This window comes from Labrus bergylta, chromosome 15, assembly GCF_963930695.1.
Source record: "Labrus bergylta chromosome 15, fLabBer1.1, whole genome shotgun sequence".
Lineage (NCBI taxonomy): Eukaryota > Metazoa > Chordata > Actinopteri > Labriformes > Labridae > Labrus > Labrus bergylta.
This window is the reverse complement of record NC_089209.1, coordinates 21,605,346-21,627,926: the sequence shown is the minus strand read 5'-3', so window position 1 is coordinate 21,627,926 and position 22,581 is coordinate 21,605,346. Positions and strand designations below refer to the sequence as shown.

Below are 22,581 nucleotides of genomic sequence, written 5' to 3'. Positions count from 1 at the left end.
CTCCTCAGGGACCAAACCTGTATCACAAGTAATGTGTCATGCATCAAGTGTGGTTCTGCCCATTCATTTTCCATATGACTCTGTCAGTCAGGCTCAAAAGTAATAAGCTAGCGCCTCTGTTAAAGACATTTGCAAAGTAAATGAGGCCTTCTTTCTCACACCGCAAATGTATTCCTATGACTTCTGTCTCCATGGTACTGCCTGACAGCGTCATTGTCACTGGAGTCGCCATGGCTGTGTGGGCTGATGTTAATCTTTTCTGCGGGTGTGACAGTTTGTGGTCGGGCAGAGTTGGGAACTCCAAAGGCTTGGCTGTGGTAAACGTGTCAGACAGCTACTGTGTAGGATAAAGTCAGAAGGCTGAGGGTATAGGTATTAAAAAGAGAAAGTTTTATTATCAATTATGAGGTGGAGCGTTATACTTCTTTTACATTTGTGTTCAATTAAATTTGAGCTAACAACCATGGCTCCCAGGCCAAAGCACATTAGGGTCGGTCATTCATGGTGGACTACATTTTGCCAAGAGATAAAGGGCGCGCTCACACTTCAATCAGGAGAGACTTAATTGAGAATGAACAATTATTTATTTAACAACAAATGTGCAACAATTTAGATTTGAATGTGCAAAGTCTTTGGGGGATTAGACTCCATCATGACGACTTCATGTACTCGGAAGGGTAATGAGGCCGACAGCAGGATAGGATACCCCCCCTATGGAGTCTAGACACTGGTGGTGGTGAAGAGGAATGGAGGCTATGATGATCCTGAATCTGGACTCTGCTGAGCTGGAATGGAGGTGACTGTGGCGGTGGTGGGTTGCAGCGGTTGCCCTGAAAAGACAGAATGACTGTGGAAGAAAGAGAACTGTTTTAGCATTTTGCCGCAGCAGGGTGATTGGTTGAGAGAGGTTGTGCCCGAATCTGGTTGGTTAATTACTTAAAGAATAAACGCCCATTATGAGCTGATCAGCAGAGCAGATAGATGGAGGAAGTAGTTAGGTTGAAGTGAAAGGATGAATGAATTTGTGAAAGAATATAACCAGTCTTCCTGTCTGAACTTACGCTGCGCTCCATTAGGCATTCAGCACCGTGCCCAAAGCCCAAAAGTCAGTAAAATAGCTGTCATCTCTGTGTTGTTCTCTGATGTGTGGATGCAGGCGTGTACCTTTTTCTTTTTTTTTGGAGTCCACCAGTCTTGTAAACTAATTATTTAAAGGGGATAAGGTGTAGACTAGTCTAACACCTTACATTCATGTTGCAGATTGTAAAATCCGCTTACCTTTACCCTCTCTTTCAAGTGTACAAGAACTGATTTAAGTGGTTGCCAAACTTAACAGAGCCATTCTTTTGTTTGTTCATTTAGGCTACTGTAGAAACATGCCAGACTGAATGTAAAAGGATCCACTCCAACTTAAAGTGTTCATTCTAAGGTAGCAAAACATCAACGCTACAACACTATGGTGTGCATGTTCAATTATTCATCATTATTGCATAGCTGTATAAAGCGCTGCTGGTTGAAGAACACGTAGACTATGTGGTGTTCCAAAGTAGTGCCAAAACAAAGGGGCTTGCTAAGAGAAAAGTAAAGCTCTGTGAATGTTTTCAGTGTAGTGTACATTTAACCCTGAAGTTGTTTTAAGCTCAGTTTTCTGAAAATGTGCAAAATCACATTGGGCAAACGTATCTATCTGCTACAGTGTATAGCCTATAGCTTCCATACCTAATGTCCTGATGTTTCATCAATAGAGGGGCTCAGCTGACCCACACATCATCATCTGGCTAATATACTGTTGACAAGTACCTCTTCAACCCCCATAAAAAAAAAACAGAAATATCCTTTTACTATAGCATTATTATAATAAGTGCTAGCTTTGTGTAGATATTATTTCTTAACCTGAATATCAACATTATACCTTCTTGAAAAAATATTAAGCTTTACACATCAGCCACATTGTACTTAGGCAGCTAATACCAGCTAATGTTAGCATGCTATCACGCTACTCTAAGATGTTAAACATGGTCTTTTTTTTTAATACACACCCATCATAACATGGGAGTGTACACATGCCAGCTTAAACGTGTAGCTCAGTACAAGGACAGGCTAACAGAGGTCTTGAGTGACTCTGGATGCTTATTCCTGGAGGAGCCTTGAGCTAATATTATTCATCCAGAGAGGTGGCTTAGTGTCCTAAGACAAGAGTCCCTTGTAAAGCATTGATAGTGTTCTGGAGAAGCAGTGGGAGAAAATGAAAGACATTTTTCATTTCTCCACCTCTCTGTTTGTTCAGTTTGGTCTGATTCTGCCTCTTGGGGGAAACAGAACGGAGCATTGAACACATCTGGGACCGGACAGGTCTGGACTAAATGTAAGTGTGTGTATTGGATGTTGGCTTACCTACTGTAGAGTTGACTGGGTGTGGGAGAGAATCACGACTGTTTTCTTTTTCTGAAGCGTGCCCTGTGCAGGTTTACATTGCAGCCGTGCCATATGCTCTCCCTAGGAAATAGGCTTTATTAAAACGTTTAAGAGCACGTCAGGCTTAGGTGACTTATGGGCTATGTGAGCCAATGTGAAGGTGCATTGTCGGCAACTTTTCACAAATAAAAAGGGTGGAAAAAGATGGAAAGAGAAACACTCTCCTGGGGCCCTATGTGGAGCAGAGGACCGAATGGTTAAAGGCCTGATTTGGGGGAGAGGGCTGTTTCAGCTGAGCCTCTGTGTTCCAGGTGTTGCTTTTTAATTGGCAATTCCGCGAGCAATAAAGCATTTCACTTACTTTCGCTTGTAAAGTGCTTTCATTCCATCTCCAAATGATGTAATTACCCTGCCGTCCCAGGCGAGAGAGCGGCAGGAGAGGCTCTGCTCTGCTCTCCGTGCAGCTTGCTCTCTCAGCAAGAAGCCTTGTGAAGGGTTTCCTGGAGTATGTTTTCATTTAGGACTCCAAGCACCATAAAGTGAGGTTTGCACAATAAACATACACTTTTATTTAATTCCAAGCTCCCCCCTTCTCTGTGTGAGTCTAATATTTATGAAAACAAAAAAAAAAGCAGGATAAAAAAAATTAAAGGTTTGCTCTCTTTGATGTTTGAAGGGCAGCGGGGGACGCTCTTTGTTCCTGAACACAGATGGGGATGGAATTCGTCGGTACAACATTTATCTTCGCATGCTTTTCATAAAGCTGCAGGAGCAGATTTTTGTTTTCATCACAGTTTGAGGCAGGTTCTGTCAAAAGAATGAGTCAAGGCTTTTGTAAATTTATGCTTTCATTTACGCTGCGACGCACTGCATGTTCACAACTTATAGGCGGGATCCAGTGCCAATGCAAATAAGTCTTAAAAATTCAGAGTTTCTTAAAGGAAAGGACGAGAGGGATACAATTACAGATATGCTAATGAAGTCAGCTTGCCCGTGGAGTGATGTTATCATTTGGAATTTTAAGGTGAAAGAGGGGTTTTAAAAAACACATTTTCCTGTTTATGTACTTGGAACTCCCTCTGAGACACAAAGAGGTCAAAGACGAGGCCAAGTGTGTGCCGGCCAAGCGTGTGGAGAAGTGTAACACTAACCCCAAGTCATTTGACTAAAACGGGTCTGATGATCCACCTGAGGATTGTGAACCCTCAAGAACAAGTTCAGCCTGTCAGCTTGTGGCATGAAGCGAGTTCTGAAACCCAAACTCCATTTGATCAACATCGCCCTTGGATAGTCGAAAAACACTGAATTACACTGAGGCTGTATGACCAAATTTCTCAGCATGAATGTCACAACACAGAGGAGAAAGTCAGAGGGAAAACATTCTCTTTGGGTAAAGCCTACCTGGCAACATTTTTGCATATCAGACCTCCCTGGTGCCTGTCAGTATTCCAGCCGAGGCTACTTTGCCAGAAAACACAAAAACAAGCTGTTCACTATCACTGCTGTTCCCATGGGAACAGGCCCGCAGAGGGTGTGCCTGCTCTGACACTCATCTGCACAAACAGTATGCACGCCGGCTCCCCAGCATGCAACATAAACCAATAGCGGGGGGAGAGATTGTGTTCCACAGCCTCTTTCTCTAAAAACCGGGGCCTCATACAGAACCCTGCTATCAGTGTAAGCGATTAGCTGGGCCCGCTTGTGAAAAGTGCCACAAGGGGGGAAAGGATCAAGATTCCTGAGATGTTGGGCCTGGAGCGTTCATTCGCACACTTCCTCTTCCTAATAAAGACCACACATTCCCAGCGGCTGGAGCAGCGCCGGGTCAACAGAACTGCAGTTCAAAGCTAGCCCGAGCCACAAAAAGAGAGGGAGGGACGTCAACGACAGAATGTCAGCTAGCTAAACAACAAACAAATGAATGCCAGGCGACTTGAATTAGCATCAGACATTTGCGTTAGGCAGTTGCATGAGAGAGTGGGAATTCAGTTTACGATGGCATCTTTGACGGTGTTGACTCTGTTCTCTTCCTCTTTTCTTTGTAATGATGTCAAGTGAGCCATCAGGTAGAATAAGCACCGCCTCCTCGCAGCTCTGTGCTGCACCGCCACAGGTGGCATAAGCACTGTGTAATCAGTTGACATGCACCTGCAATATTTATGCATTGCTTTATGGAAACACATGCAAATACAGCACACAGCAGGTGTGACAGTGACAGTTGTGAATTTGCATATCATCCATCAAATCTTAATACAATTAAGGTAAAGAGTTCACACACTGGAACAATACGTTTTTTCTCTAATTTATATATTTTTGCAATAGCTTTTGAACATGGGCTATATAGTGGTTTAAAGGAAAAAACTATACAGGATGTAGGTGGTTTAAAATGGCACCTTGGGAATATGATCTTCTATTAAAAAATATGGCATTATAAAGAGTGTAACAGGAACAGCTAACAGTCCTTCATAGATAAAACACAGGCTGGGAAACCTATATTGAAGTGGGTAACTTCACTCCATGATACATGATAATGAAAAATCTGACCATACTGCACTGCCTTTAACCAATTTTCTTTGCTAACGTAACCCACTGGGAAGATTTGCGTGTTAGCTTCTTTGCAAAATCTTTCCATTTGAAGCTGAGACGTCAGAGCTAACGCAGCAACGAGCCAGTAAATGTAGAGTTCTTTGGCAGCATTACAAAATGTTCCAGAAAGAGAGACACAAAACGTCCACGGAGCAAATTTAAACTCCACAGTTATTTAATTGTCCAAGCTAGGTGCAGCCTAGCTAACGCTACTTAGCAGCCAGTTGTTGTTCAGTGAATTGTGAGAGAGCAGTTGTAGGCTACTAAAATGATATGACAAAAAGAAAGAAAAAAGTTAATGAAAAAGTCCCATTTTTGTCGTAAGCTTAAACTTACTTTAATTAAAATGAAGGCAATTCATCAATTTTAAGTCTGCCTGAGATTCAGAACCACAGAGAAAATCAGTTCTAATCTCTAAATTCCTCAATTTTATCTTTATCTTATCAGATACTGTTTTTTTTTCTTTATGTAAATGTGTATTCTAATTATTTACATTTTTCTGTTTTATATTTTGTGTGACACCTTGTATCAATGTCTGGGTGCTATGCAAATAAAGTTGAATTAGAAATGCCTGTGATTGCAGTCACCCTCTTCAGTTATGTATGTGATTTAATTGTAAGTCATATCTCTGACCCAACACTCCAAAAATGTGTAAACAGCATCTCTACAAAAGACAAAGAAAATATTTTCTCCTCGAGGAAAACACCCTAGTCCCTGAGTGAGCAATAAATCTAGCACTTAAGAGAAGTCCTGTGTGTGTGTGTGTGTGTGTGTGTGTGTGTGTGTGTGTGTGTGTGTGTGTGTGTGTGTGTGTGTGTGTGTGTGTGTGTGTGAGTGTGTAAATGTACTCAGTGTCTCCCAAGTCCATAGCCTCCAGAGCTGTCAAAGGTAGCCTGGCCCCGCGACTTCCGTAACCCGTGACCCCTGTAACTCCTGTTTTGTTCTCGACACTCCAGGCCCCTCAGATATCCCTTCTCTGGAACTCCCCCAGATGACAGACACCCCTCTCCTCTCTGTTCCTACACACTAGCCCGGTAGCCTTTGACCTCCCCAGCACCTCTGCCTCTCTGTGAGACTGCCCTTGCATTCCAGTAAAGACGCTGAAACTTGAGCCCGCAGTGAGCTCATCGCTGGGCCACGGAATCAAGAGTTAAATGATACCAAAAAACACAGAGGGAAGAGAAAACAGAGAGAGAGAGAGAGAGAGAGAGGAGTGGGGAGAGGCAGCAGCCGTTGGTGCAGGACAGGTCTGGAACTGGTTCTGTGTGTCTGCTCGCCGGGGCTATTCGGGGGGTTAAGTTACACCAGAGAAAGCGAGGAGGAAGAGGAAGAAGAAACTGCTGGCGTCTTTGAATTCTCTCTGCTTTTGTCTGTCTCGTTCTTGCCCTCTCACTGTCTCTCCGGTGGCCTGACTGACTGGTGCCTGCAGTTTCCTCTTGACACACTCCAGCGAGCTCACCGCCCTCCATCCGCGCTTTCAAGTTAACGAGCCCCTTCGGTCTCTTTGCGTCTGGGAGTCGAGCTGGGATGTGAGTGTAATGCCTTGAGGTCGCCGTCTGCACTCTCTCTGTGCCTCTGTTCTTCCCTGACCCTGCCATGACCAGCAAGTGTCCAAAGACGGTAAGTGTCCCACTTCAAATTGTCCACCAGTCTTTTGAGTGTGTGTGCAGAGTTTGGGGATCGTTCCGCTTTATCTGTGCGAGATAAAGACAAAGTGAAAATAACTTCTCTGTTCCAGAAAAACAATCTCCTCCAAAGCTGCTCCCCAAATGGTGCATCAAAGAATCATTGTGATTCATGTCTCACATTGTGATGAGTACCATTAAGATGCTTAATCACTGCAAACATAATTAAACCAATCACTGTTTCTCACAAGCTGAGTCTGGAGGATTGATGCAGTGAGTTAGAAAAAGAGGCTTTTTTTAAGCGGAAAGCAAAGATCAACTTTTAAAAGTTTTAACCGTGCCATTAAATCAAACCTTTGGCCCATGCATTATTCATGGCTGCTATGTTTCGTTCCGGTTCACTTGCTGTGTTGTTCACCGTGTCTCTCTCTGACCTGGTGCACTCGTCTTGTCAACCTTAGGGGTGACAAATCCCTCTAAAGCAAAAGTTTTAAACACGATGATGATTTTAATGGGTGGCCCCAAGGAGACTCTAAGGAAAAGGTTGGGTACACATTATTTAAAAAAGATGATAATAGAAGAGTGTGTTCACATTTCTCTCAGGTGTTTTAAAAAATTGGAACAGTGTGAAGGCCAGTGTTCGGTCAGAGATCTGCCTCCTGCTCTTCACTTCCCGGCAGAAAGCAATTTGAAAATAATTGTTCCATGTTTCCTGCTGTGGCTTTCAAAGAGTCCGAGGTGAGACAGTAACAATTATTGCCAACATCTTTTTGCGATGCTCTCATTATTTAAATGGGTGTAAAGTGCTCCAGTGCTCCTCTCAGGTAAACACAACACACTTCTCAGGAAATAATGACATCTCTATGATCAAAAGATTCTTTTTTTTTATAGTGCCAGAGAGCGCTGCCCTGAATGCACTTTATTTACAAAGCTGTTTTATTCTCAGGTTACATAATGCAGCACCAGCATGCCAGATCCCCAAACCATGGCCGCCAATAAGTGATTAATGAGTAAACATTATATCCAATGGAATTCAACAGCACAGACGGATGCCCCAACCTTTAATTACACTCATAGTTTTCACTATTTTCAGGCTTTAGGTTCCTTTTTTAGCTGTTATTCCCTAAAAGGTCCTTGTGAGGAACACAATGAATATATATGTTGTAAAAATCATCAGTGGTGATTTGATTGTACGTCCAGTTTCAGAGCTATAGTGTACTGAAAAATATACACCAATAGTTCCCAACCTTTAGTTTCCACTCCTCATGCCTGTATGTTAAACTCATCTATTCTCCTATCAACTATTTAATTCAATAGATTTTTTTAAATATCTGTAGGAGCTTCATCAAGATGGAAATAATGAATATTTGACAGTTTTTGGGTTAAATCAGGTATTAGGCCTTGAAGTAGAAAAAGTTGTTTCAACCTTCTTTCCATTAACTTACAGTACGTGGCTGTTGGAGACTGTCTGCACTAAGTTTTTATATTATTTGCAGAAGTAAAGTATGATTGGAGGAGAGTTGGCAGTCTGGTGACACAGTATGGTTTGATCATTTTGTACGCTTGTTTGATGCTTTGGCAAAAAACATTTTTCCAACAAAACCTATCGATGTTAATGGAAATTAGTAATTAAGAGTTATAACGTTGGGGCGCTGATGGCCGAGCGGTTAGGTCGTGCCCCATGAAGAAACTGTAGTCCTCCAAGCGGGCTGCCTAGGTTCAAGTCCGACCGGCAGTTCCCTTCCCCCATGCCATTCCCAACTCTCTCCCGACTTCCTACTCTATCCACTGTCCTATTAAAAAGGCTAAAGAGCCCAGAAAAAAAGATTAATAGTTAATTTTAGGCAAGATTCAAGGATGATGGATGAGTCAAACAAAAACAGGACTTTCACCCAGAAGTTCATAGGTTTCAAGTTCTGTGTAAAACTACGGAGCCCCTAAGGGGACATGGGCAGAATATATATTAGAAAAATATATTTCTGGTGCGTTTGAGAAACTATCTCGGGCTCACAGTAAAGTTTAAGTGCACACGAGAATGTGCAGACACATTTCTCATGAGCTCCAGAAAGTATCGGGTGCACCTGAAACATTTTTTTTTTTCTTTTTTTTTTTCTGCTGATGTCCTCTCAGGGACTCCGTAGAAAACCAATGATATGCTATTCTTTAAAGTTACAAACGCAAGTTAGTAATATTCATAACAAACATCTCTTATATGATGTAACCCAAGTGTGAAGCCTATTACACATTTGCTTAACGTCTTATTATTATTAACTTTATTTCCATACTTCATTAATCCAAAGCCACAATATTTTCCCAGACTCAACCAAGTAGCTCTGTTGCCCCAACCTAACCAAACTGTCCACTTCACAATGTGAATAATGTAAAACAAGTCTTGTCTGCTGACATATTGTTGGCCATCAGTAGAGGCACTAATTTAGGAAACATTCCTGTGGGTTCAGGTAGGAACAGATGATCCATGTGGTTGTATGGGTTGGAGGACTTGTTGGAGTTTTCTCAACTTTTCATTCATCTCTTTCTGCTGATTATTTCAGCTATTCAAACTTTTACATCCAGCTTCCTCGTTTAATGTTACATTCATTACTTCTGGTGATTGAAAGTCCATGTGAACTGATTGAATTTTTCATTGTCGTGCTTGCAAGCTTGTTTTCATACAGTCTCGTTCTTGGTTATAACAGACAGTGTCTCATAGGGGGGGTACAGCATAGTATTGCGATATTTTGCGTGGCGATATTATATAGATTCATGGCCGCCTAATATCAATGTTTTTATTATATTAACAGGAAATATTATTTTTACATTTTTTTATTTCTTAAGGGGTTGTACAATTACATTTGAAAACATTGGCTTGTTAAAAATGACTGGACATGTAGTTATTTATACATGCTTGTGTCCAGTTATGTTCCATCAGTCTGAAATACTAACAGTTCAGATTGTGAGGTGCATGCAGCCTTTTACAGGGTTTCACTTTGATCACAGTGTTGGTCAGTGGGTCAATGGGACATGACCCTCATTGTGTAGAAATAAAAAGACTGAAGTGAGATGAATAGACTGAGAATGTTTTCCTAGTTGACAAAACAGTTCTCGATTTAGTTTAAATTTGTGGACATAATATGCAGTTAAAAAGTTAAATAAAAATAAATTGTGCCTCCCACAGAAGATCAGCATAACTTTAAGTTCTCTCAAATATAAAAGCACTTGTTATGAAGACATATATATTTTCATATTTTCATTGGGATACCTTTAGTGATGGGTTGATATGAAACAAAATGTATGTTGTTGCTGGTTGAAGTGAAGCTCTATAAACGACTTTATAGACTTGTAGGAAGTCATCACTTTAAAGCACATGTGCTTTCTGTGGTTGCTGCTTTTACGCTGTGAGACTCTCCAACTTTTCATCATTAAATCTATTCAGGTTTTTGCCTGTTGGTCGGGATGACCGAGATATTTGGAGGCATAATTGTAAATTTTGGAAGATATTTTTCTCTACTCTCAAGAGGTTTTATAGACCACAAGAGTGATTAAAAAAATAATTGTTGGAGTTCTCTGATCTCCAGCCATAGCTTTCTAATAAACACATGAAAAGCAAAAATATTTCCTCCTATAGCGTTGTGTTCTATTATACAATTTGATTAACGTGACGATTTCAAGTATTTTTTTAAATCCCTGCATATTTCATGCGTCACCATCCATACGTGCACTCTGAAAATATGTCACTGAAGTGTCAGTGAGGCTGACAGCTCAACATGTCGGGGTACGAGTGCTGAAAGGGCGCGCTTACACCAGTAACTGCTTTAGGGGACAGGCAGGTAGTCACAAATGGTTTTATATATGGAAGTACATGAATGAACGCATTTGACAGCTGGAATGTGTTTATAATACAGTGAAGGGGGGAAGAGAGAGGCACGGACTGAAGCCTCGAATCAGAACGGTCCCTTATTAGATGTTTTCTAGCACTAGTTTGATTCCTTTTTTTTACCAAGAGAATTACTCAGTCTGTCTGAATATATTAGAAAAGAAATAGAGACAATCAAGTCAGACATTGTGTAATTTAAAAAAGCTACATTTGATGTAGAATTACTGTCTTTTAATTATGTAGCCGCTCTGTTAAATCGTTCCTTTTTTTAAGAATTTGCTTCGTGGACACTGAAATTGATCATCGGCCTGGCGACGAGCCCGAACCTATAGAACTATAGAGTCAGCTGACCGCAGCAGCAGACCAGAGCATGAATCAGACGTTGTCTGGCGCTGGACATAGCCTGAGGGCAGAGCTCGGTGGTGCAGCGAGGGGAGCAGAAGGAGAGGGTTAAAGAGAGAGCGTGAGGAGAGCTTTGAGAACGCCTCGAGGCTGAGGAAGGGGAGACGGAGAGAGAGAGAGGGGGAGAGAGAGAGTAGATCGTAGACTGGTTCTCCGGCCAACTAGGGGGATCCAGCACAAGGGGAAGCTTGTTCCTGGGCTGCCTCTCTGTTCTCGGGGCTTGTAGCAGGAGGACACGGCCTCCCTTGGATGAAAGAAAAATAGAGCTGAATACCAGAGGATAATGTGATTATGGGCAAATAGGAGAATGAAGGTTAATTGGAGTTAAGTGTCTATAAAAAACGGGACTATATATATACATCTGCGAGTCAGCCTCGTTCTGCCAACAGGGCTGGAATTCTTGGTCTCTCTTTTAAAATAAACACAGAACTCAACAGTTGAGAGAACGTAGCGAGTGTATATTTTCTAAAGATAATACCTGGACATTCAGAGTCCAATCATTAGATTAAAGTTGGTGGCTCAGACGGGATTAGAATAACATGAAGAGGGATGTAAAAAACATGAAGCTGCCACAGTGACCTCGAAACAAGCGTCTCACGCGTCTGGAGGTCGAGTGGAGCGATTCTACACCACCCATGATATATCCCAGACGTAGCTGTTTCCATCAAACCCTCGTAATCTCCCTCTTGTGAGCAATGGCGCCCTGTTTATGTGGGACCTGTCATTCACAGAGATGGACTACCTCTAAAAGATACCCCAGCAAAAATATGGAAGAAAACAAGCCCCCCCCCCCATATATCAGGTTTCAGAGGTAATCTGGCAAATACAAGGACATGCATGGTGCTGTGGTGAAAGTGTCTCCACATCGGAAGTGACTAATGATTTGTTCCAAACAAATTACTCAACATTTACCGGCTTTGAATGTTTTTAGCTAGCAGTGTAAAATCAAAGCATTGATCGGTGCAGTAGCAATGTTCTGAAGCTTTACAATTCACACCACTCATGGACAAACACACGACATAAACATTGAACATAGCCATAACCTTCTGTGCTTAAAAAAAAGACAGGGATCATTACACAGCAAATAACAAATTACAATTTTATGCTAGCATGTAATTAGGCTTCTTTAAAGTAAATATGTGTTAGTTGTAGACTTGATTGATGCAAATGAACTGAAATTTAGCTGAATTGTAAGCTTTTATGTAAATGTACATTGATTGACCAGCCCTATTTAACCCACAATTTCCACATACTCTGTGTACAGCTGCTCATGGCCGCCCTCACTTTCATGAAACTGATCCAGTGCGGACTGTGGCTCACATGGACTATGTGGGGATTGGGGGTCAGGATCTTAATCTTGGCTAACTACAGTATCTTTGCCTTCTTGGCGTAGGCTAGTTAGCTAGTCTTGCCAGCTTCAAATTTGTGGAACAGGTCATAAAAGTAAATGGTAAACAAGAGTCTTGAATAAATAATTGTAAACAACATACCAGTATGTGATGGAGAGACAAAAAAGGAATGGAGACGCCCTTCATTAATCTTGGAAGTCTGTTCAGAGCTTTGACGCGCTGCACTCAGTTGCTAGCACGTCTGCTAGCAATATATTAGCAAATGTCAAAAGTCCTCAGATGTCAGTTAACAGCTGCCGTTTAAGCCCACCCAGAAGTGTGAAACATCCATGAGATAGAATTTTTGTGTTGTTGTAAATGATAAATATGCATGTTAGCTCTGGTATCAGGAGAGTTTGAATGAGAACAAGTGAAGACACTTTAAGATCGGAAGGAGGAAGAACTGAAGGAGAAGAAGAAAGAAAAGCCTTAAAAGAAAATATACATCAATCAAATCAATACTTTTGGTGATCTTTCACAAATATCCAAGCCACCCTGTAAATGATGTGGCCATGCATGAGTTTAATTTGAAGTTTTCTGAAAGCAGCCAAAAAAAAAAAAGAAACGTCAAAAGCCAGTTAGAGCAGCTGCCAGCAGACATACGGCACACAACTCCAGGCCCCGCTCCTCAGTTTTCAAACCACACTAAAGTTTTAGGAGGCTTTCATGCTGCTGACACATTTTGGACCCAGCCACCCTGAACTCAAAACCCCTCACCATACTCTTTCCCCCCCTTATCTCAGATTTTATGTTCACACCTCATAAAAACTCAATTTGTCCGTTAAATGTAATTTTGAAGACTGAAATCCTTTCTGTCATTTACAAGTCATGTTGCAATTTGTGTTTAGGCATCGTTAGCCACGTCAGGGTTTCTACACTGCTGCAGGTTGAGTGCGTCATGCAAACTAAACAGCCAGCAGCAGGTTGGATAAAGATGTATGTTCACACTCTTTAAAGAGCCACAGGCAGCATCAGAGACGAGGAGATTAAACATGTACGGCACTATTTAATGTGACATCAGTGGATGAAAGTATACAGTGTGTACTCCACTCCACTATGTTCATTTTCTGGCTGTTTCTACATGAAGTTTACATTTCAGTCTTTTTAATCTCGGTTCAAAGATTGCTTCTCAGATTTAAGGTTCCAACCTTTTAGGTTTCTGACCCCTTCACTTCTATTCAAATAACTTTGTGTATCGTGCTGAAAGGTTCCAGGTTGTGATTTTTTTTTTGGTTCTGTTTTGTCCTTTTTTTTAAACCAGAAAAAAAAAAATTACATCACTCTATTCAAGGCCACCAGTCTTGACAGAGAAAAGTATTATTTTTACCCTGCAAGTCACAGAAGTTCCTTGTCTAACGCTGCCTCTGACTGTTAGATTGTTTTGAATGTGAATAATCTGTTTTAAAGGGTTAGTTTGGATCAAAACCAGAGTCCATGGAGGCAGGGGCAGACAAGAACGTGCCATGATCTGATCTGCAATTACTGTTTTATCAAAGATGTCTGGTGGAAATGATTCAATGTGGTGCTCTTGTCTGCAATGTTTTAACACTGTATAAATAAAAACAGAGCATGTCACTTGCATAAACAAGCTCTTCAGTGGACGTGAGCCTTCAAGGCATGTTACATAGCAGCCGATTCAGCCGTGTCATGACTGCCACCTGAGGCTATTGTGTCATTTTTGTCTTCTTGTGTCATATACATACCAAAACATAGAGAAATAAGGTCGGGGTTAAAGTGGTAGGAATTCTTCTAACAAACTCGCTCCACTTTCAGCATCAATAACAGATTTCCTGACAGCTATATGCATTTGCATTAACAATTGTATTATGTCATAAATAATAATACCTCAGTCGCAGGGGAAATTTGAATCGAAACAGGTACTTTTTGTTAGTTTAAACACATTCACCTGATTACAATAACTACCGTAAAACACATATTTAACACTCATTGTTTAATCTAAAAGGTTGGCTGCATCTATACTGGTGTGACATAAACCGTCATTGCTGCCAGTGCAGCCACCACCAACACAAATTGCACACGACCTGACACGACTTGGTCTACAAGTTTGTGTGAGAGGTAAAATAACTAATTTGATTCCATACTAGATGTCCTGTGTGGACTAGTAAACAGTTGGCATGGTAAGGGTCTTTGACCATCACCATTGATGTGGGTTTGTAGCACATCTTGAAATCAGTTATAATAATTTTTAACATCTTTTCTCCGTCTTGACGTTATAAAACATTGGTATATTATTCAGAAAATAAACCTTGTGGAGCGCTCTTTTGATTAAATATGAAAGTCAACGAGAGACCAGAGGAGGCAGAGAGATTCGCGGGCTGTGGGTTCTTACTTCACAACTTTCCCCATAGGCTGAGAGCTTGACTGCCGTACTGTAGCTAATAGGAGTGCAAACTCCACTCCAAAGCGAAAACAGATGGTAAAAAGAGTTACACAGCTGCACACAAACTGCACGTTGTGGACAATCAAAATTGTTGAGCAGGACAACAGTTTAAACCTTTTTTCTCTCTAGGAGATGCCCCCCCCCCAAAAAAAACAAAAAAAAACAAATCAGACTGCTTCTTATAGACAGTTGTGACTTATATTCCTGATTTTGAGGTACTACTGTATGAATGTATTTTTTGAGATTTTTGCCTTTATTGTAGAGATAAGACAGTGGCTAGAGTCAAAAATCAGTAAGATAGAAAGAGAGGGGGGAATGACATGCGAGAAAGGAGACACAGGTCGGATTTGAACCCGGGCCGTCTGCTTGGAAGACTATAGCCTCTGTACATGGGGCACGCGCACTAACTACTAGGTTACCGGCGCCCCATATTTTTTTAGTAGCATTTTGAATCTTTTTTTTTTGTTACATTTGGTTCAGGCATATATACTTAAGGGTGAGTGTGTGAGTCACAGCCAGATGTGATGTCACCATCATATGTTCTGTGTTATGTTTAGTGGGTGACGTAAAGGACAGTTTGAAATCTGATTTAAGTGGCCTCGGTTTAATCATTTCAAATTTGATTTGAGTCAGATTTCAAACCACCTACAGATTAACTTCTATGTGCTTTTTTTTTTGGTGCCATTCTTGGTGGAAGCAATATGATTCCAATCTGGATATGTAGAAAATCAGATCGAAGCTGCCAGTCTGAGTGTAACCGAAGTACCTGTCTCTTACACACATAGTTCTCTCTTTTTTTTTTGTCTTTGTGTTTCCTCTGTGTTTCTGTCTTTGACCCTTTTCTTCATTCTTCAGACACACCGCCAGTTTCATTGTTGCAATACCCAAACCTATGACTCAGTGTTGCAGGCTGGATTAGAGGTCTGGTAAACACAAAACACCCGCTCTCTACTTCCGAGCTGTACACTGTATAGATATTATGCAACTCCCTGGACTTCCTGTTATTGCTCATCTTAAAGTTTTGCTTTATTAAACTTTCTCAAGCACTAAAAAAAAAATCCACTCCTGATATCATGAAATGAAATCATCTTTTCATATGGGAGCACATCTAATAATTCTGTTTATGTACTGCTCTAATACCAGCCGATACATGATTCATTCTCAATAAAAAATAAGAAACAGTTTGGAACATGTCTCTTCAGGCTGTTTTTCAGTCAGACAGGCTCTGCAGAGGACCAGACTTTGACAGCACTCACTGGAGAGTCTGAGAATGTGTGTTCACTCCTCTTTGGTCGTGTCTGTTTGTTTGTATGTGCTCCCTTCACCTGTCTCCTTACATTTTTTTTCCCATCTATGTGTTGTGTTGTAAGGACGATCTTCTCCTCCAGCACTCTGCGCAATTATTTTCCTGATTTTTGCATGCCTCTTGCCGAGCTAGCTCCCCGCTGTCAGCCGCCTGCTGAGTGATGCATTTCCCCCGCTCTATCTCGAAAGCTTCCCAGTAATCGCTGTGTAATTGTTTGTCCAGTAATGCAGCATGCGACCGCCTGGTCTCTCATTACGTCTGTAGGATTTTGTTGAAACAATGCGGCGGGCGAAGAAAAGCAGAGATCTCTGCCTTGTGGCGAGATACTGTCACATGCTTCCAAACCCAATTATTCAGCTAACCTGGACTCCATTGAAACAGGGAGGAATAATCTCTCCCAGGTGGCATACAGTTTTCACTTTGTTTAAAGAAAAATAATCTTTCTCGACTCAAACAGCCTCTGGCAAGCTTCCACTGCAGCCACATTCCATTTTCACATGACCTTCTCACAGACCCGGCCTGGAGCGAGAGCCGCGCCGTCCGTCCCTGACTACACCTCCGTTTGACTGGCCTAGATATTTCAAGAGCTGACTATATTGCCTTTTTTTCCCATCTCACTCTGCCTCCGTCTCTGCATTTACAAGTTTGACTCAACTCCAGATACGCAATTTGTCTTTTAAGCTCCTTTATGGGTATTTACAGTTTAGTTTTACAAGGACAGAGACGCCCACACTCCCACACTTGAAGCTAAAAACTGAAGCTAAGTGTTTGGGTCATGCCAGGTATTTTTTTCAGTTAAGGACACAGAGAAGTGAAGAATTGACAGTTTTAACCTAGCCAATTTGCTCAAACTAAAGTGCCCCCCCCCCCCCCCCCCCCAGTGATTGGATTAGCTTGACATTATGGTTAAAAGGCCTGTTTGTTTTCTTGCCAAAGATTAGATTAGAAGAATGATAACACCCACATGGAACTCCCCAAGGAAGTGCAAGAGGCTTTGAAGCTAATTTGACATATTGGTCAAACTGTGTAATTACAAATACGGGGCTGTCAAGCGATGCACTCTGATACCAAAATACTTTTTTCCCCCTTCTACTTTGTGAGAGATTTTTTTTTATATGCAGAGACAGTATGTTTTTTTGGGTTCATAATCTTCCCAGAATGAATGAATAAAAAGTCCCTAACTTCTACCATTACATCCTGAATTAATTAAATTCACTGAAAGCCAGATTTAAATCTTTTTCTCATATTTCATCAGAGCTTCATTGGTTGGGAAGCTTGGTTTAAGGATATTGGGTTGTGAGCTTGCTGTATGGGCATGACGCTGAAGAAGCTGTTCAAAGGATTCAGATGAATAGGTAACAAAATCTTTTTTTCAATCAACTTTTTATGTTTTATTGTTCTCGGCCTGAGTGAAGGAGATTAAGTATCTTGGGGTCTTGTTCAAAAGTGAGGGTAAAATGGACCGTGAGATTGACTAGGCGGATTAAAATAGGGGCGTTGAACCAAACCGTTGGGGTGAAGAAGGAGCAGAGCCTTAAGGTAAAGCTGCTGAGTTATTGGTCAATCTTTGATCTTCAAAATGGATGGACAGAAGGCTGTGGCTCAGTTGGTCGAGTAGTTGTCTCTCAACCAGAAGGTCGAGGGTTTGATCCCAAGCTCCTGCAACTACATGTCTGATGTGTCCTTGGGCAAAACACTTAACCCCAACTCCCTCTGCTTTATTGGCAGTTAATGAATGCGTATGAATGGGATTAGTTACTTCTGATGGACTCACTACATAGCAGCATCTGCCATCAGTGTGTGAATGGGTGTGAATGTGTAGGTGTGACATGCGGTGTAAAAGCGCTTTGAGTATTCAGAAGACTATGCAAGAATACATTTAACATTTATGGATGGTTTATCTTTATAATTTTGTTTTTCATGGAAATGACCTGGGTTACAAATTCAGGTTTTTTATGCTCCCATTTTTTACACAAAACTCTTAATCTGAGGCTGATTTAGTCTCTTATGAACATTGACTGTATACACAGATGGACAACACATATCCACCTCCTCCTGTTGTACAGATATGAGGCCAAATATCCTCACAAAAGGCGCAGACAAAAAAAACAACTGTCACAGAGCGGGTTGTGCCGTCCATCTTTTTATACAGTCAGTGCTTTTGTCAGAGCCAGAATAACATCTGCATCTCTAACATTTACGTTATGCTAAGCTAACAGGCTGTTAGCTGTAGTTTAAACTTTAACTAGGGGTTTTAGCATTCTCTTAGACTGACCACTAATGGAAAAAGGAGATGCTACTAGTCAAGAATGTTTTTTATTTTCCCATCAGGTTTTTGTTGAGCAAAAATGCAAAACAAATTCTGCTTTAACCTTTAAAAATAGGAGGATTTATAGTGTTTCTGTACTTTTACGATTATAATCATTCAATTTAAAATTTGAAACATAACAGGCTTTTCTCTTCAGACAGGAAGCTGAATGAAATAAAACTTTCATTCCAACATGATCTAAAGATTTCTAAATAAAAAGATTAATTTTACCAACCAGTCATCACCGACTGACCCAGCGGACTGTTGTAAAAGTTCCCTGCATGAGTTTTTTTTTATTAACTTCTGAACAACAGAGAGAAGCTGTGAAGCCGGCTTCTAAAGTGGGGAAATGGAATTGGCTTTTTGCAAATGATGATGATGATGGTGTGTGTTTGTATTAGGGAGTCAGAGAGACAGAGCCATGCAGCACTTTAATATCCCCAATAACATCGGGAGAGACGGGGCATCTGTTTGAGAATCCCACATCAAACGAGACGGCGTGTCAGCCGAGGGTTATGCATATATTTCCCTCTCGCTTTCCCATCCAACAGGAACAGGCAGGCGTTCAGGGAGAGCTGACGAGAGAAAGGAGGCGTCACTTTTTGATCAGGACTAGAAAGGAAACCAAACAGAGAGGAAACATGCGAGAATGTGTACAGATATACAACAACGTTATCAGGGTTTCTTGTTTTGTTCTGGTTCTGTGCTGTGCTGTTTCAGACAGGGGATGTTGTTTTCCTGCGAGGGCATCTGGAGAAGATTAGGTCCAACCTGACACTGCAGCCTGTGAAACATGACTCAGGGATGAATGGAGGCTTTTAGACCAGTGTCTGTCTTCCCACACGTTGTCCTGCTATTCTTTATTTGTCCATCACCCAATAAAACACGCACGACGTTATCTGATACCCACACACTCAGCAAGCAAACAAGCTGCTGCCAATCTCTTTCTCTGCTTCTTTTTTTTTTTTTTTTTTTTTTAAACCGGCCTTTACTGGCGCTTTTCACGCAAAGATGTTTTTTTCATGTTCCAAAGCAGAGCCTCAGAAAAACAAAACGTCAGCGACTGTGTTATTAATCTCAAATCAGCTGTCCGTGCTTGCGCTGTACATCACAGCGGGAGAATGTGATTTGTAAGGTCAGCGAATGCCTGTGTTTTCTCTGCTAAAAGCATGAAACGGAGCATGAAGGAGCGCAGAGTGGGGAGCGTGAGGGAATGTTACAGAATAACACAAATTAAGGCCAAGCTGAGACAGAATTACCTGCAGAAAGGAGTCCATATTCAGAGCCTTTGTTTTGATTCAGTCTTTTTGGGCTGCAGGATGGACTCCTGCGTTTCTCGCCGCTCGGATGAGGCCCCCCTCCCCCGCCAGCACTCCGGGGACCTCACATACGTGCTACCATAGCTGGAGCAGAGGGGGACTAATGCATGTCACCGATGTCTCCTGCAGTGAGAGCAAACAGAGCTGACCACCACTCAGCTGGGCACTAATGCAGCGGAAAAAAAGAGAGCAGGTTTGAGCATTAGGGCTGTATCCTTACACTGGCTTTACACCGGCACTTAGCTTATGGATATGTACGTATATATTACAAACATTTGAAGGACTTCCTCGGGCTGTTTTACGACCAAGTTTGACTTCCGTATCTCTCGGTGAAAGCTGTTTTGTTGCCTCTATAATTGCCTGACTAGTTGTTGCCTCTGCTGCCGCTGCTGTCAACTCTACTTTCTATTTTTTATTGTGAGGAAAAACTCAAGCTGAGGTAGCGACTTGACACGTAAACGTAGAGGCTTGTCTGTTGGTTTGACAAACTTTATCTGTAGCCCTGAGGATGTGTGTGTGTGTTTGTGTGTTTGTGTGTCAGGGGAGAGATTCAGGATTTGTACGTTGTTTCCATTTCTTCAGCCAGTCAAAGGCAGGACAGTGCAGGGCTGTTCTGTTTGAGAGCGAGCCACTGTCCCTGCATGGTTTTCAATTTCATCCCCCTCAGCACATCAGCGACAATTGCTTCCTACTGCAATTTATTACAGGCAAATTGAAAGATTCCAAGGTGTGAGTCAGTTTATGTTGGCTCTGAATGAGCCGCCTGGTTACTTACTCTCGCCCTTATTTCCCCCCCTGTCTCTTTACATGGCCACAGCTCCGGCTCGTCCCCCATCTGGGATTGTGAGAGCCGTAGAGTATTGTAACCAAGTTCTCAGCAACAGAGAAAGAGCGAGTGGGGGGGGAAAAAAAAGAATGACGCTTTTCCATAGCAGAGAGAGGCAGGATGGCAGTGGTCCCATTAGTTGACCTCCCGGGGTTGAGTCCTCTAGAGGCATATAGACTTACAAAGCAGAAGAATATGCAGCAGGCTGCATCAAAGCGTAGCACCGGGTGCAGCTGATAGCTTGTGGTGACATTGTGCTGCGGGATGGAGCACTCTCTCTCTCCGCCATCATTAGCCAGGATCCCTCTCATAGTCTATTTATAATAAATTTTCCATTCTGAAAACAAGCTCTGTCCCCCATATGTTGAGGAGGAGAGGGCTCTGAACACGGAGCTGCCGGAGTGTTGCTAACACGGGGTTGAAACTATACAACAGGGACTGCTCACATAAACGGACCCAGACGTATAAAAGTAACAGCGGTTTAGTGAGGCCATTTTCTTTAAAACCAGAGCTCAGGCAGGGGAATAAAAGCACTCAATTCGTACTTGGGTCATACGTAGGAATGGTCGCCTTTTAAATTAGCCTGTAAACTGTGCAAAGCCGCATCATTATTCGCTACAAAACGGCCTCGTTTACAGGCGAGTCAGCGAAGGAGGTATTGTTCCACTGCTGCCATCCTCCTCCTATTTATCACCAGGGGACTATTTCTTACTCTCTGATTACTTGGCATATTGTTTTACAGATTTCATTCCATGTATTGGAAACGCACTCACGAGTGGAATTTGTTTTGCTTCGGTTAAATGTCAGAAGGAGCCTCGCTGTCAAGGGAGAAGAACGCTGAAGAGAGGGACGACGTGCACATCTCACTGTGCCCAGATGAGAAAGAGAAATGGAGCCGTGTGGGAGGCTGTTTTCACTCCCTTCCTGAGAGGATGAGCGGCCGCATTCTTGATGGAGGTGGTGAACCCACGTGGCAATGACATTCTGTCATTGCCACAAGTGTGTGTTCCTGCGGGCCTGTGCAGTTATGTTTTGTCTTTTGACACGCAGGAAGTGGAGTTCAGCCCGGGCGTCATGGAAATAGGACCAAACACAGAGACAATAGGGGTCAAGTACTCCTCTTTTTTCTCTCTCCTTGCATCCTTATATCTAACACTGATTCAGGGACACACACAGGAGAGGTGTGTGGCCTTGTGGTGCCACTTTACACCCGCGTCCCCTCAGGGATTAGTAATAGGCCTGAAAGCGTAACCAGTTTCAGGAATTGATGCAGGTTAAAAGAAACACATGGAGTGTCCGACCTTTTTTGTCAATCTCTCCCATTTTTCTGCTGCTTCAGGTCCTCCGACAACATCAGACGCATTAGCCCTCAGTGGCATTGGGGCGCACTCAAGAGGCTCGCAGCATTCAATTAATGTAAAAGTAATAATCTGTGACATTTGCTGCTAATTCTGCTGCTCTGTTTAGAACAGCATGGGAGCGTTTGCTGAATCGTCTGATGTAAACATGGCGTGACAAGTAGTGCACAAGAACGAGCTCATTACGGTGACAGTTCCAACAGCGGGAAGGGACAATGTCACGTCGTTTAACAGACAGTAAAAATGGCTGGTTACAGTTAAGTATTGATTAGATGTGGGTTACGAGGATCTTAAACCATTTTCTATAGCGTACGATCATTTCAGTTAAGAGACGTGCTGGTTTCAGCTACTCGATGTAAATACCTTAAAGGAAGAATGTGTGACATTTTACATATAAATACATCAGAAATCAAGTATGTCTAATGTAAATATCTCTTTAGTCATGACTGTCTACAATGACTGAGAAGCCTGAGTCCTGCTATGAGTTAACCAAAGCGTGCTAACATTTGCATGCTAACCCAACAATGCAGGCCACAGGCAATTGCAGCTTGAGCAAAGGACCATTTTGTCCGCCGCTTGCGCTTAATGTTGCTTAATTATAGTGCATTCTAATTCCTAACTCCTGCGTGGAAACGCGATTGGAGAGGGGTTGGAGGTGTCGCCAAACAGCAGTTTGTTTTGGTTTCCTGCTGGTGCTCAGGGGCGACATAGAAACACATACTGTAGAGGCCCTCCTAATGTTAAACATAAAAGAAAAACAATCAAAGTAATCC

At 42.1% G+C, this 22,581-nt stretch overlaps 1 protein-coding gene across 1 annotated transcript in view; it reads left to right on the top strand.

Moving 5' to 3' along the window:
- Positions 1-5,548: 5,548 nt before the first annotated feature.
- Positions 5,549-22,581, top strand: part of flrt2 (fibronectin leucine rich transmembrane protein 2) — a 49,655-nt gene continuing 32,622 nt past the window's right edge. Inside the window, exon 1 of the mRNA XM_020633452.3 lies at positions 5,549-6,621. The gene's annotated coding sequence lies outside the window, so the exon portion shown is untranslated. The remainder of the gene's footprint in view (positions 6,622-22,581) is intronic.